The sequence below is a fragment of the Palaemon carinicauda genome, chromosome 8, assembly GCF_036898095.1.
Source record: "Palaemon carinicauda isolate YSFRI2023 chromosome 8, ASM3689809v2, whole genome shotgun sequence".
Classification (NCBI taxonomy): domain Eukaryota; kingdom Metazoa; phylum Arthropoda; class Malacostraca; order Decapoda; family Palaemonidae; genus Palaemon; species Palaemon carinicauda.
In genome coordinates, this window is record NC_090732.1 from 132,789,889 (window position 1) to 132,807,434 (window position 17,546).

The following is a 17,546-nucleotide window of genomic DNA, read 5'->3' on the forward strand; positions in this document are numbered from 1 at the left end:
CCCCAACAGGCCACCCTGAACATCGCTTACTTCCTACGCAAACCTGACCTCTCTTGTTTACCCAGAATGCCCTAGCATGACGCTTCGGTTGACCTCGAGTCGTCATTACCCCTATTCTAGCTCCGACCTGGTTGAAAGACACACGTCCTTGTCTCGCTTGCGTTCGTCAGAGTTTTTCCTATTCTTAGTGCGTTTCTTGGATCTCGTGGTCCTTGATTTCCATCCTTGAATCTGTGAGAGTGCAACGTCGTTGCCCAGGTGTGACTAGTAACCTGTGTGCTGCTTTTTTGTCCCACATGGAAGTCGACCCCCACGTGTTATGTACTTCGTGTGATGAGTGTGTGGGCTGGTCCGATGCCCAATGGGCCAAGATGGCCATGAAAAAGAAGAAGAGATCCAAGAAGGAAGGGCAGTCTTTCTCGTCCTTCTTCGGTCTGTTCATCCATGCGTTCCTCTCTGTCCCCTGTGTTACGGTAATGGAGGTAGTTTCTTCTGGTCCAGAGAGAGGTGACCGTGTTTCGGCCCCCAGGCCCAGGAGTCTTTCCCCTTACAAAGCGGAAAGCGGAACTATCTTTTTGACCTTCCCATCACTGGGGAAATACACAGAGAAGGTTATTGGAACCTAAAAGGCAGTTATGTCTAATTGTGAGCGCCTGCACTAAGGTTGCGCAGCTCATCCAGCGGATGACCCTTATCCCCACTCAGAGGTCCCATGTGGTAACCACGTGGGCCGACCCACTCGTCCGCCGATGGAAGGGCGTAAGTCTTTTGACCTGTTAGGTCCCCAGAGCCACCAACCCTCCGCCTAGGGTGACCTTACGGCTGTTTATCCGCTGCTGGTGATCAGCTCTTCAACCCCTCCGTGGGTAAGGGAGCCTCCCTCCGCCGGCGGAGCGGCAACTTTATCCTCCGCTCAGCGGCCCACTGTAGCCGATCAGTTCCCAAGGGAACAAGAGGCCTTTTCAGGCACCCCAAGGAGGACCATCCACGCCTGGGAGGACCAGAGGACCTTGTAAAGTGGCACCACCCTCCTAGGTCTCTCATACAACTCTAAGTCTCCGGACCCCTCCCCAGCGCTGAAGCGGAGCCGAAGAGAAGAGGGACAGCGCAGAACTCACTCGGAATTGAGATCGGACCGCTGGGAGAGGCGAAATCTGGACCCAGGGCTGTGTACCTTTGGTAGAACACACATATACGGAGAGGAATTTTCGGAGATGGGACCCCAAGACCAACAGGAGGACGAGGTAGTGGAAGAAGGGTCGTCCTTCCGGGGAGTGTTTGGTCTCATAAAGTTAAACGGCCTACCCGATCCTGTCCCAGTGCAAGTTCGACCCCACGATACCGGTCTGGAACGCCGTTTTGAAGCCCCTAGGGAGGCTAGGCCCTCCCTGGTCCTTCCCCTCTCACAAGACATCGAACAGAGGTTCAGAAGATCACCAACGCCGCCACGGAGCCGAAGGATCGAACAGGCCCCACGGCTCATTAAAACTTTTACCCTTACCGGAGGTCAAACACAGACGATTCTATACTCCGGAGGGGACCTCCCAGGGTCATCAGGATCAGAAGGGAACATGGCTGCCCTTACCCCGATTCCATGGAAAATAGACTCGGGCAGGACAGTGAGTTTCACGGTCCAGGAGGCAACATCCATGGAAGTGGCTGTATGGGCCTCTGGAGATGCAGCTTCCTGGCTAGACCTATGGTCCACTGCCCTGGTTTCCTTCGCCCTGGAGAACGATGTGAGGAGCGGCCCGGCGTAGGAACAGTTCCTGGAGTTGGCAGTCTCAGGATCAGAGGTATAGCCTTTTCAGCGTGTCAATCCTATACCGCAGCATCGAATTGGGTCCTGTGTAGGAGGGACGTTGTCCTCCATATGCTGCCAAGGAATCTCCTGGACAAGGAGTTGAGGACTCTTAGGGATGCCCCCATTGTCAGGGAAGCCCTCTTCCCCGAGGAGCTAGTGAAAAGGGCAATGGACAAGTGGAGGAAGGAGTGTCTCGACGCAATGCTCCACAGGACGTCCGCACCATCGTCATCTTCCTTATACCGGCCTCGTGATCAGGGTAGGGCCAGGCCCCAGTCAGGTGGGCGACTTTCTATGCCTTCGGCCCAATCCCCATCCTCCTCCTTTGGGCTCCTGCAACTCAGCCCCCCCTCAGGAAGACAAAGGCCAGCCGCAGGTAGAAATAAGCACAGAGCTCCTACTAACAGAGGAACACGTAACAGGCGCTTCTTCAAGCGGAAGTAGGGGACGAGGCCCCTCTCCCCGGTCCCCTTCAGGGATAGGGGGATGCCTCAGTTCAAGGTGGAGAAATTGGGCAGGGGTTGGGGCGGACCAGTGGAAAGTTCAAGTGTTTAAGGAATGGCACCGTATTCCATTCAAGTGTCCCACCCCTCCTTTGGTATTGGGCCTCGAAACATCCTCATTCCACCCCAAGGAGGAAGCACGTCGGAGGGGCTTAGAAGGGGAAATTCAAGACCTACTCCTCAAAAGGGCTATCCAGGAGGTGCCCCCCCCCCTGACCTACCAGGATTCTTCAGCCATCTGTTCCTGGTGGAGAAGGCCTCAGGTGGTTGGCGTCCGGTCATCGATCTCTCGGCCCTCAACCGCTTCATCGCCAGGACCACGTTCAAGATGGAAACGGCCAGGATGGTCACGGCAGCTATCAGGGAAGGGGATTTCATGCTATCCCTAGACCTCAAAGATGCATATTTTCAGATTCCAGTGCACCCATGCAGCAAGAAGTTCCTCAGGTTCAAGTAGGGAGAAAGTCTTCCAGTCCCGTACTGTCTGCTTTAGCTTGTCGACCGCGCCTCAGGTCTTCCCCAGAGTCTTCTCCCTGGTTTTAGTGGGCCCACAAGAGAGGGATAAGACTATTAAGGTATCTGAATGACTGGTTACTCCTCTCAGGATCCAGAGAACAGAGGGACCTTGGGGCTAGTGTACAACTGGGAGAAGTCACGACCCTCCCCAACCACGAGGACAGTGTATATTTTGATGGAGATATGCTCCGTGCAAGCCAGGGCTTTCCCGACGAAGGAGAGGGTCGGGAATCTGGATAGCATGGCAAAGCCCTTCATCAGGGGAAAACTGGCATTGTTGGAGTGGAGAAGCTAGTTTCCAAGGGAAGGTTGATGCTGCGCCCGGCCCAGTGGGACCTGAAAGAGGTACAGGCCCTAGCAACAAAGTATCCACCCCCAAAGCTTCCCCCATCCCAGTCAACCAAGGAGGCACTCCAGTGGTGGTTGGAACCAAAGAACAACCGAGCGGGAGCTTCACTCCTGGATCCTCCCCCAGAAATCCTTCTTTTCACCGATGCATCTAGGGAAGAATGGGGAGCCCACCTGCCGAACAAAACAGCCTGAGGTCGGTGGTCCTCGGAGGAGCAGACCCTCCACATAAACGAACTTGAGCTGCTGGCAGCACAGAAGGCTCTCGTCGCCCTGGGGAGTTCGATAGTAGGAAGAAGTGTAGCTCTGATGAGCGACAATGCCACCGTCGTTGCCTACGTCAAGAAACAGGGAGGCCTACGTTCCCTCAGGATCCACAACCTGACGGTAAAGATCCTATCCTGGGCTGAGGACAATGCAATCTCTCTGAATGCCAGGTACATCCCAGGAAAAAGGAATGTAGTCGCGGATGGTCTCAGCAGTAGGGGTCAAGTGTTGCACGGGGAATGGTCACTCCACCCAAAGATGGCAAGGGCAGTGATAGAAAAGTGGGGGTCACTTTGCCTGGACCTCTTTGCAACAAGGCTGAACGCAAAGCTGCTGGTCTTCTGATCCCCAGTACCGGACCCAGCAGCAGTTCTGGAAGACGTGTTTCAACATCCGTGGGACGGCCTCGACGTGTACGCCTTCCCTCCATTTTCCCTTCTAAGACAGACCTTAAACAGCCTTCGGGGGCAGAAGCAGGCAAGGATGACTGTGATAGCCCATGGTGGCCCAAAAGGGAGTGATCAGGTCCTTGGCAAGGGAACCTCCGTGACCCCTGCCTCTACGTCGAGATCTTCTAAGGCAACCCCACTTCCAGAGGTTCCACGAAGGCCTCCAAAACCTCTCCCTTCATATTTGAAGACTATACAGTGTTTGCTAAGAAAGGAAGGTTACTCCTAGAGTACAGCCTTCCAGATGACCTCGAATCTCAGACATTCCCCGAGAGTCACATACCAGTCGAGATGGACAACGTTTGGCAAATGGTGCGACAAAGAGGGCATACAGCCCCTCAGGCCTCGATCCCAGTCATCGTGGAGTTCCTGGTACATCTGCGACTCAACCGGGGCATGTCAGTACCAACAATAAAGAGATTCCGAGCTGCCAAGGGCTCTAACCTAAGCTTCCTTCAAGCACTTCTCGATGCTGGTAAAAGGGTTCGAGCAGTCCTGTCCCCCCAGGATCCTCAAGGCTCCCTCGTGGGACATCATCAAAGTCCTAGACGCTCTGAAGAAGCCTCCATTTGAGGCTCTTTAGACGAATTGCCGACAGGGAACTAACCCTGAAGACGGTGTTCCTCCTCACCCTGGCCTCAGCCTAGAGGGTAGGCGAGCTTCACGAGCTCTCAGCGGACCTCTCCCATTCTCACATGTGGAAGGAGTTGGTCTTCAAATTTGTCCCGGCGGTAGATGACCCCCGCTTCAACGAGTTCGCCATCCCTGCTATTCTAAGGACAGATGACCCAGAGGACCTTCTCTTGTGCCCAGTGAGGGCGGTGCGGAAAGTATCTCTCGAGGACATCCGCCTTCCGACCGGATATCAGGAGACTGTTCATGACGACGGGTAGAGTGAAGACAGTCTCTAAGGATACGATCTCCTTCTTACTACGGGAGATGATCCGAAGAGCGTACCTGGTCAAAGGGAAAACCTCCCCAAGGTCCTCTAAACCTCACGACATCCGGGGCATCGGCACCTCGTTGGCCTTCGAGAAGAACATGGCGGTCGGCCAAGTGCTGAGGGCAGGAGTATGGTCTAGGACTCTAAGACCTTCAACGTTCACGGCCCACTACCTGAAGGACTGTTCCCTCAAGTTCCAGGAAGGTTTCAAGCTTGGTACCGTCGTGGTCACCCAGCAGAGGACTGAAGGGCAGCCACACACGACACATCCCGAATAGGTCAGCGAGGGGTAAAGCGTCTCAAATCCCTATCCCTTCGGCCTACCATGGAAGGACCAGGAAAAAGATATGTCCCCTGTGTGAGTGTTACCTAGTTAACCTATGTTCCTTAATACCCCTTTTTGTTTTTCCCTGACAAGCCTTGCCCTCTCCTCTGATCCCTCACCTCTCTTGCAGGGGTCTATTTGCCCGCCTCCTAATTCTGAGGGTCCTATTATTCTGGACATGGTAAGTGTTCGTGTCCAAGGAAATGACAATTTCTAGGAAAATTGTATTTTTCCTAACATACTTACCACGTCCCAATAATGTAATTCCCCCCCTCCCATCCGTCCCGCTACAGACCCAACTGTCATATGACTTTTTCTTGGGGCCAGAGTAGAATGGGGATAATGGCAACCTGAGGTCGACCGAAGCATCACGCTAGAGCATTCTGGGTAAACAAGAGAGGTCAGGTTTGCGCAGGAAAGAATTGAGGTTCGGTGTGGCCTGTTGGGGGAGGGGGAATTCTGACCGCATAGAAGACAATAAGAGTGAACTCCTATTATTTGGGACGTGGTAAGTATGTTAGGAAAAATACAATTTTCCTAGAAATTGTTATATATATATATATATATATATATATATATATATATATATATATATATATATATATACATATACATATGTTATATATAATCCTGTGTCTGGGAACCCAAAATATAATATAATATATTTATTACCGCCGGCAAGCTACACAACCTCTCGAGGGACAAACTAGCCTCTTTGTTTTTACATTAATCTGTTACAATTAAAAATGTTAATACCCGAACTCTGAGACAGTTATATAACTCCCAGACAGCAATGTATAAAACACTGAATATACAAAGGTCTCTTAAGTACACTCAAAACAACACTGGGTAATTATTATTAAGAATTACTGTATTCAAACAACCTCTTACTTTGATTCTTTAACAGGGATACGAGGGGAGTACTGAAATGAACACAAAATTACAAGACTTTGAAAGAATTTACATAAAAAATAAATCACACTAAATGTTAAGTCTGAGCAAATCTTAGATTGAAATAAAAGAAATGTTACACTCTCAGAATTATATAATCATTTGAGTCGAGATGTTAAATCTACCTAAAGCCTTAGACTAAGGTAAAAGAAATAAATACTTATGAAGATTATACAATCACTTGAAATTAAATTTTACTCAATACCAGCACTCACCACAACGCAGTATATTTAAAATTTCTGACAAATTTGCAGCAACGTTTCAACACACTACACACAATATATGGTGGGGCACAAAATCACTTTGGAGAGGACACACTATAGGCTCTTTGAGAGAGAGAGGATGAATTTTGGCTCTCTCAGGATGGCTGTTTCTCTCCTGCTGCTATACAGCCCTGGGGTGCATATATATGAACTTAGCAACTTCTAGACTATTCCAAATAGATCGTTCTCAGAGGTTGGGGGCCAGCTCCTAGCGGTGGCAAAGATACTACCTAGATAAAACTTCAGGGGGACGAACCTTGCTTCCAGGCAACTCTCTCTCAGGTGCTTTGCCCAACTATCATTCTTGGAAATAAAAAAAGATAAAAACTTACACTGGGGTTATCGAGAACCTTCCAAAACACGTGGCGAATATAAGAATTTCTTTTTTGCTCATAAACATAACGCAATACCATAAAAAGAATTACATAAGCCCTCGTTCATATCTTGTATGGATCATATAGCACTCTGAAACAGAATACGTAAGACTTCGTAAAAAAATATGTGAAATAAAATGTTAATTCATGTGAAATAAAATGTTAATTCGTAAAAATAACGCAAATTTACATATACTGACTTGAATGAAGAATACAATGAAATTAACATCGAAAGTCTTACGTAATTTACATACCAAACTTTTACCTACATGAGAGGAGTTCATCTTAAAATACAGGAATAAACTATTTATTGTATGCTAGACCAGCTTCGTTTCGTAAGGATATATATATCTGAGTGGGGATACCTCAACGTCATAAGAGGGTTAGTAAATCACCATGATCAGCATACCTGTAAGAGTCAGGGCCCCCCATACTAGGTTCGTTTGCTGTTAGAAATCAGTTTCCTACCATCGTAGTGATGAAAACTAGCCAAACCCCAGACATAAATAAGGACATGTGAGGCTTTTGTCTTGGAGGGAATTAGAAATGGCTGCTATATATATATATATATATATATATATATATATATATATATATATATATATATATATATATATATATATATATATATATATATATATATATATATAAATACACTGTATGTGAATATATTGTTGATAGGATATAGCTTAAGAATGTGCCACACTTATAAATTAACTACTTAGATAAATAGCCTTCTGGGCAGAAATCCTCTATACCAGTAGGCACTACAAAGAAGATTCATTGGCAACGTCATACCATGGCACACACACTGAGCCGTTCACCTCCATCAAATACTAAGTGTCACGCGTTTTTAATATGCCAATCTCAATACTTCAACTTTTCTGTATCGCAGCACTTTCCAGGTCATCCACTTATCTCTCGTGTTCAGAATTTCACTGTTTTTGTCAAACTTTCGTCCTACATCCTTTTATTTTTATTACCTGGAAACAATGATCCTTATTTTTTCAAAGGCTGACTTTTTTATCTGTCGTTTTCATTGCTAAATTTCTCTGCCTCTGGTACCAAAACACTTCATCTCATCAGTTTCAACCATTTTTCTTTCATATCGTCTGGAAATTCATACTTTTGACCGATATAATAAAGTCGATGCTGCAATTCATTCTTACATTTTATTTTTGTTTTCCGTAGGTTTCATACTTCTTTCCAATCCCATGTAAGCCTATTCCATGACACTTCTGTTCTCTCATTCTTAGCCCTTACTTCCAAATGATTATATGAATCAATTGCTTTTATTTTACCCCCATTCATATTAGTATTCATTTCTATTCTTCCCTCATTCACTTTAATATTCATTGCTATTCTTCCCCCATTCATATTAGTTTTCATTACATCTTCCCTGGTTTCCGCTTATATCCGTAACTCAAATCTTGCTCAACAATACCATTTAAATATTTTTCCATCAGAATTGCATTCAAACCTTTTCCCTAGTGTATAAAGTTTCTTTTCATAAATCCCAAGCGACACTGTATCATCAACAAACATTGAGAAAGCAGTCTCCATTTACGACCCATTTTATGACAAACCTAGTTCCTACTGATCTTGTCTTTTCTGTGGTTTCTCGTGCCTTTCTGTTTACAAAGATATTAAACAGTTTTGGAGACATAATACGCCCTTTTGTAAAACCAGGTAATGGGTCAAACCAGTACTTCATGTATGCTTAACTATCTTATACAAAATATTATTACTCCAAATATCCAAAGCACCCACTATATTGCAGTTAATCAGTTTTATATTTTTTTTTTCAACTTCATGCACGATTTATTAATTTTTCCACATTCACTCTAAAATCTTATATCTTTGAAACTTGGCATTCGATCTGTTATTATTATTATTATTATTATTATTATTATTATTATTATTATTATTATTATTATTATTATTATTTCTAAGCTACAACTGTAGTTGGAAAAACAGGATGCTATAAGCCCAGGGTCTCCAACAGAGAAAATAACCCAGTAAGGAAAGGAAACAAGGAAAAATAGATTATTTTAAGAACAGTAACATTAAAATAAATATCTCCTATTTAAACTATAAAAACTTTAACAAAAGAGAAATACTGTAAGATAGAATAGTGCGCCCGAGTGTACCCTCAAGCAAGAGAACTCTAACCCAAAACAGTGGAAGACCATGGTACAGAGGCTATGGCACTACCCAAGACTAGACCACAAAGGTTTGATTTTGGAGTGTCCTTCCCTTAGAAGAGCTGCGTACCACAGCTAAAGAGTCTCTTCCACTCTTACCAAGAGGAAAGTGGCTACTGAAAAATTACAGTGAAGTAACCCCTTGGGTGAAGAATTGTTTGGTAATCTGTGTTGTCGGGTGTATGAGGACAGAGGAGAATCTGTAAAGAATAGGCCAGACTATTCGTTGTGTGTTTGTGTGTGTGTAGGCAAAGGGAAAATGAACCGTAGCCAGAGAGAAGGATCCAATGTAGTACTGTCTGGGCAGTCAAAGGACCCCATAACTTTTTAGCGGAAGTATCTCAACGGGTGGCTGGTGCCCTGGCCAACCTACTACCAGTAATTTTCTTAATTTTCTAAACCGATATCAACTTTCCACATAGGCCTAAGTACTTTTGTAATTTATTTTAGTACTTTGCAAATCAAAATACGTCTATGTACTCTGTTTTGTACTTTTATCCTCTATTGTTATATTTGTATCTATCCCCTGTCCCTTTGGAGTCTTTCCCTCATCCAGGCAAACCTTAATCTCCTTTGCCATAGCATTTGATTTTGAAACCCACTAGAGTCTGTTTGCTCAATTCTCCATCCTCTAAATAGTTCCCTATCATTCCAGGACCACTTTCTTTTAAGCCAACATCTTTTATTCTAAGATAAAAGTTTTATTGCCTTGCCTTTTACACGAATTTCCATGAATAATATTTTCTCCCACCTCTGATGAATTATTCTTTAAATTTCATCATGCCTTTGTTTTTCAACCACGTTTTCTTTTGACTATCATCTTGGTGTTCATTATCGACTCTCTTTCCCTTATGCCTTTTAGTCTCCTTGTTTCTAACGTTAGCCTAGTTTTAACTCGAATTTATTTTTAAAACTTACAGTATGGTATTTTTGCCTACTTATCTTTATTACGTTTAGTAGCCACATTTCCAACTAATGGTTTTCAACTAACATTTCTTCCCGATTCCATTTCAGCTTCAATTAGATAATGATCAATGATACCTTCAGTAATAGCCCCGTTTTATTGCACTTCTGTGTTATCTATCTATTCTTTATCTTTATCTGTAAATATCTTCCACAACTGATTTCGTCTTTTGGATGCTTATCGGCAGATGTTCCTTCACTACATCATTCTCCTTGCCTAGACATGATCACTTGGTAATATTACTGTTTTTCTTGCCATCAAACACATTTGTGCTTCCTTCCCCTCCCCCGCATTTTTTGATACTGGCACCACAGCTGTTATCTCTTAACTGGGCATGCATATGTCAACCATCCCTGACATAACAAATCTTTGTCCTTCCCAATACTAAACATCATATCCTTAACTTCCAGTCTTAATTTCTTTTACAAATAAGATTTTTTTTCCACCCATCCGTGCACATACAACATCTCAAGATAATAATATTTAGTGTTTCTTCTCTTGCGTTATTGAAATAACAGTACATGGCATTTAGCTGCCCCATGTCCTAGGCATTTGATGATTTTTTACACCATACAGATGAGAAAAAATACCATTATTTTTGTGTGGTTGTTGTAGTTCTGTAAAAAGGATTGTCTGCCATTTAAAAGGTATTTTTTCTTAATGAGGCCATGTTGCTGCATACATAGTTGTATATGTGTGTTTGTGCACATATACTGTATATATCATCATCATCACCAGCCGTTGAAAGTCCATTGCAGAGCAAAAGCCTCAGACATGTCTCTCCCTCCCCTTGTTTATGGTCATTCTTTGCCAGTCCACACCTGCAAACTTTCTTATATCGTCAATCCATCGTCTTCTCTTCCTTTCCCTAATTCTTTTACAATCTCTAGAGACCCAGTCTGTTATTCTTAATGTCTATCTGTTATCTGTCATTCTCATTGTGCCCTGCCTATGTCCATTTCTTTTTCTTACATGCTGTTAGAATATCCTCTACTTTAGTTTGCTCTAGTATCCATGTTACTGTTTTTTTCTGTCTCTTAGTGTTGTTACTCCCATCATTATTCTTTCCATAGCTTTTTTTTAGTTGTAACTAGCTTAAGTTCTAAGGCTTTAGTAAGGCTCCAAATTTCAGATGCATAAGTTAAAACTGATAAAAGCAGTGGATTAAATACTTTTCTTTATAGACAAAGGCGTTTTACATTTCACAATATCATTTTGTTTACCAAAAGCTGTCCATCCCACGCTTATCATTGTTTTAATTTTGGTCTTATTTCGTGGGGAAACACTTACTGCTTTTCTAAGTATGTCTATCCATCAACAATCTGTAGAGGTTCGTCCATAAACCTTATTTGTTGTCTCTTCCGTTTCATTGAACATTATCTTAGTTTTACTCATATTTAGTCTTAATTTCTGCTTTCTCTGTTCAAATCTATCATCTTTAGCAATTCTTCATTCCTCCCTTGATTCACTAAACAGAACTATGTCATCTGCAAATGTTAAGTTGTTAAGATATTCTCATTAATATTAATTCCTACATTTTCATAATCTAAATTCATCAAAACTTCTAGGCATGCTGTGAATAATTTAGGAGAGATGAGGTCTCCCTGTCTAACTTCTTTTTCAATCGGAATGTTCTCACTACCTTTATGTAGTTTTAGGATGGCTTTACTTTCTGTATACATACCTTTAAGTGTTCTAACCTAAAATTCAGCTATTCCTTGTATTTTAAGGGGTTTCATTACTGCTGAGGTTTTGACAGAATCAGAAGTTTTCTTATAGTCTATAATTGCCATGCATAGTGGTTTGTCATACTCATGATTTTTCCATTAACTAGATGGTTACATAGATATGGTCTGTTGGTATTTATTAACTTTTAAAGGTAGCATGCTCTCTTTGGGTTGATTGAAGCCTAGCTGTTTTTCTATTCGCCCTTATATGATCTTTGTAAATATTTTATATATAACGGAGATTAAACTTATTGGGCAATAATTTTTCAGGTCTTTTGTGTCTCCCTTTTATTGAATTGGTATAATGATAAATTCTTTCCAAGCTGTGGGTATAGAGCATTCTTGCAGACATTTTAGGTAAAGTTCAGCTAGTTTTACTTCTATGAAATCTCCTCTATCTATCATTAAATCAGTTGTTAGGCCATTTTTTCCTGCTGCTTTCCCTCTTTCCATGATTTTTATGCTTTCTTTATTTCTCCTACTAGTACGTTTGGTACTGGCTCAGATGTTTCATTATTTCTATCGGCAAAGTTATTTCTTATATCACGATTGTGTAGCTATGTATAGAAATCCTCTGCAATTTTATTTTTACATATCTGTTGTTGATAATATTTCAATTTTCATCCTTTAAATCAAACATCTGTTGGCGTCTTGTTCCAAGTCGCCTTTTCCTCAATTTGATGGTTCTTCGTTGCTTTAGTGCTGACTCAGTTTTTGATTGATCGTGTTTACGCATGTCTAGGGTTTGCTTTTAGCTTGTTTTTCGTTTAGGATAGTTCTGTTGATCCTATTTCATCTCTCCAGGACACACACACACACACACACACACACACACACATATATATATATATATATATATATATATATATATATATATATATATATATATATATATATATATATATGTGTGTGTGTGTGTATATATATATATATATATATATATATATATATATATATATATATATATATATATATATATATATATATACGTATATGTATGTATATATGGTTATATATGTTTGTGTGTCTGTTTCTTTGACATCGGGAAGTGCACCGCCAATACAGCTCACCTCAAGTTAGAAAAGGTAAAATAGAAATGAAAGAAGAATTTTCCCGTTGACAGTTTCGGCCTGCAAACCCCCCCCCCCCCCTCTCTCTCTCTCTCTCTCTCTCTCTCTCTCTCTCTCTCTCTCTCTCTCTCTCTCTCTCTCTCTCTCACGTTTTTTCCTTAGTTGTTCTGTTAAGGACAACAAAGAGTATATAAGTGAGAAGCGATTCTTTATCAATTGTAAGATATGAACACATTCTACTGTTATGGAAAACAGAGTTTGGTTCATTAACTTTAATGAGAAGCGTGGGTAATTTCCAATGAGAGTTCCTCGCCAATCATTATTCCTGGTTTCATGAAGTTATATAATTTTGGGTATTTTCGGCGTCGATAGCCCTTGTTTTCGTGACGTTAGCTTGTGATATTACGTTTACAATTCTGTGATAAACGCTAATCTAAACAAGATGAAATGAATGATGGTAAGTAATTCGTTTGTACATAAAAATGGTGATAGTGTTGGGATATGTCCCAGAAAAACAGGAGTGAATTTCGACATATAGCTATCGACTTTTGAGAAATTGCAAAGAATATATTTCCCTTTTCTATGCACATTAGTAAAATGATTCATGAAGTAGTCAGTGAAGGAAGAGTAAACTTATTAAACGCATTTAATGAAACTTCGACTGGTTTCCAAATAAAAAAGACCGGCAGTTCCCAGGGGTGAGGTAGGTGTGGGGCGGTGTCCCCTCGCCCTATGAAATTAATACTACTGTGGATTCGACACCCCACAGTGAACTTCTGGAGAACTTTTTTTTTTCAACTTGAATGTTTATTGTTCTTTGGAAATGTCGGAGGTTGCTTGGTAAGCTTCCACTGACCAGAGTATCCATATGAGGGTCGCAGTATAGCATAAGAAGAAACCAATATATTGGAAGTTCATAGTCTTATTTAAAAAAATGGCATTATAGCTAAGAAGAAATTCATACTTGGTTACAATAATATTCTCTCTCTCTCTCTCTCTCTCTCTCTCTCTCTCTCTCTCTCTCTCTCTCTCTCTCTCTCTCTCTCTCTCTCTCTCTCTCTTTTACGGTAACAGAAAGAATCGGTCGAGTTGTGTTTTCTTTAATAAAAGATTTTTCAAATCCATTAACGAATGCAAAGAAATGATATCTTTAAAAAAAATTATACTTAGATACTCTGTGGTGTGTCGAGTATGAACTTAGGATGAGATTATAATCAGTTAACATTGACAAAAGGGTTATGTTATTAGCTAAACTATTTTAATGTGTAACTGTTACACACGTACAAATTTATTTTTTTGTAACTGTCTTGAATTTATTTGAGTAGCCACCAGGCAATTTACAAATTCGTCCTTTGTAGGTCCGTGGAAACAGTTTTCGCGACATCCGGGAAGTGGTTTTATGTATAAAAAGGGCGTTGCAGAAATATCAAGGCTTGTTTACCGTCGCATCTGAAAAGGTAAGTGTCTTTGGTTTATATTTTAAGACTGAACATTTTTTCTGTCCCACAACTCAGTTCCTTTCCTGTAACCAGTTCAAGAAAAGTTGCTGTAGCCTTTGATTTATTTATTGCTCCATTTATAATTCCTATAAAGTCAGTTTCAAGTATAAACCATTATATTGTGCGCAAATAGGCATGCATGTCGAAACTGTAGTTCTGTGCAAACTTTATTTATTATTTTGGATTTTATAGATATCAATCTGGCATGTACATGTCGGCTTTAATTTTATATGCTTGGTTCAGATTTTATCAGGGTACGAAAATTGGGTACTCTGTCGGAATTTCAATTGAACCACTATTACTGGCTCTATTGTGGGTGCAACTCGCCAACCAATTACTTTATGCAAATTTCAGATGGTAGATATTCACGTACGTTAGAAAACATGCTTTTCTGACACCGTCTTTTTATTGTTAGCCCAGAGCTTGAACTCTGATGATATGTCTCAAACCAGATTTTATTAAATTGGACCCGACAAAATGGATAATCATTTTGTTGTTCGTACAAAGTAAACTTAAGAACTTTTCTCACTTGATGAGGTTTTCTCATTTGTCTGTCTTCTTCAAAGTTTTCTTTGATGGAGTTTTAGCGTCTGAATAGAATGGAAAACAATGCAGAGTGATTGTTTCCTCCCGAGTTTGTGGACTTTATTACGCTCTCTGAGTGACTAAATTCGCAGTCCTTAAACTTCAGCTTTTTTTATTGTTCTTAGTTAGGTCTTTTCATCGTCCTAATTTAATCGGTTTTAGGGTTTGTGCTTCTTTTTTCGAACAGTTGTCAGTGGATTTTTACGTTTGTCTTATTTTCCTTGTGGCTCTCAGTGGCTAGTCATGGGACGTTCTTTATACACACACACACACACACACACACACACATATATATATATATATATATATATATATATATATATATATATATATATATATATATATATATGTATATATATATATATAGGTATATATATACGTTTGTCTTATTTTCCTTTTGGCTCTTAGTGGTTAGTCATGGGACGTTCTTTATACACACGCACTCACGCACGCACACGCGCACACACTCACACACACACAATATATATATATATATATATATATATATATATATATATATATATATATATGTACATATATATATATATATATATATATATACATATATATATATATGTACATATATATATATATATATATATATATATATATATATATATATATACATATATATATATATATATATATATATATATATATATATATATATATATATATATATGTACATATATATATATATGTACATATATATATATATATATATATATATATATATATATATATATATATATATATATATATATATATTTACGTTTGCCTTTTTTTCCTTGTGGCTCTTCGTGGTTAGTCATGGCACGTTTTATATATATATATATATATATATATATATATATATATATATATATATATATATATATATATATATATATATATAGATATATATAACGTCCCATGACTAACCACGAAGAGCCACAAGGAAAATAAGACAAACGTGTGTATATATATATATATATATATATATATATATATATATATATATATATATATATATATATATATATATATATATATATATATATAAACATCCCATGACTAACCACTAAGAGCCAAAAGGAAAAGACAAATGTAAAAATCCATTGACTACTGATCGAAATAGGAAAACAAATCCTAAATCCTGATTAAATTGGGACGATGTAAAGACCTAACTCAGAAAAATAGAAAAGCTGATCTACGGCCTTGATATTCATATGAAAAACAGTGAAGAGTTATTTTATAAATTACCGCGGTATGTCGTGTTCATCACATGGGTATATTAAAAAAACCTAATTAATTGTATTTTTTGTAGATCTCCCAGTAACCGGAAAGCTATATATATTTACATAGCTGATTGACGTTGAGGTGCTTTTGAAATACTCTAGATTGCACTATTGTATGCAAGGAAATCCAAGAAATATGGCATTTTTGGTATATTTGAAATCAGTGTTCGAAAGTTAAGTGATTATAGTATACGATTTATTATTGTTCTCTTATTTTCGTAGATCTGTAAAAATTCTGAGCACTTAAGTTCAGTCAGGTGTTTTCTTTCATAGTTTGTAGTGTTCTTGTTAGTAGCCAATGTCGGGTTAAAGCATTGGAACACGGGAGTATTTATAATGGTGACCAGTCAATGAAGGTCGGATACATTGGGAGCATCAATTCCCATTGTATTTTAGAATCTTCCAACGATACTCAGGACCCCCATGCAAGTAGCAGTATGCCGCGATATTGCTCGAAAATTCAATAAAGTGACGATGAGAGAATACTTTCTATTTTTCAGCCTCTAAATCTACCGTAAAAGTTTGTATATATATCGGTGTCGATGGCCAACCAGAATCATTGTGACGCCAGGTAAACTGAATAGTTGAATTAATCAACTTTTTAAAATCTTTGAGATAGTATAACAATGCCGCATGCGCCTTAGGCATACAGTATATCTGTTTGCGTTCTTGTCATGATATCTACCAGGACTTTGATATGTTATGTACTGCTAGTGGTTAAACATTTTGACAATATTCATTTTCCTTATTTTTGGTATCAATATTTATATATTGTCTTTGCATCGCGTTCAGTTCTCTTCGTATGTTAGGAAATACTAATGTCTATATAATTACACCAGAAAGATTTCTTTCCACTGTCTATCGGTCTGTGTGTGTATTTTTTTACAAGATATCTGAAGAAAGAACAAATTAGCAGTATTGAATGATCTCTTGGTAGGTATCTCTATCGTTATGTTCTCGAGAGGATTAGTTTAGGGGATTCGTCACTCCAAAGTTCCCTCTTTTTGATGTCTCATCGCCTAACAAAGTTAATTAACCACTCTCCGAGGGGATCTAAGGCAGTTACAGCTAATTCAAACAGTAAAGGAAGAAGGTAATCAACTTAGACGACGAAGAGGAAGCTATCATGCAAGGAATTACTCCAAAAAGGGCTGACAATGGCGCACCCAAAACACTACAACGCAGTAGGAACGCTGCGAACACAAGGAAGGAGTTCATTGGAGATGGACAGTACTATGAGGGGAAAGGATATGTAACGGCTCTTCGCCTATCCTTCTCCTTAGATTCCTGGACTGGGTTATATCTGTTAGGGGTGCAGATATCTATGGATACGTCCCTGATATACACGATAGCTTAGGATAGTCGTTCCGGGGGTTAGAACCCCGTGATACCTGATGATAATTCTCTTGTAATATCACTGGCAGAAATATTATACTGTAGGAAGCTGCCAGAAGGAGCTTCCATCAGGACGACATGG

The 17,546-nt window shown here is 40.1% G+C and overlaps 1 long non-coding RNA gene across 1 annotated transcript in view; it reads left to right on the forward strand.

Moving 5' to 3' along the window:
* Positions 1–17,546, forward strand: part of LOC137644989 (uncharacterized) — a 330,813-nt gene that overhangs the window by 66,193 nt on the left and 247,074 nt on the right. Inside the window, exon 2 of the long non-coding RNA XR_011045249.1 lies at positions 14,067–14,165. This is a non-coding gene — a long non-coding RNA (uncharacterized lncRNA). The remainder of the gene's footprint in view (positions 1–14,066; positions 14,166–17,546) is intronic.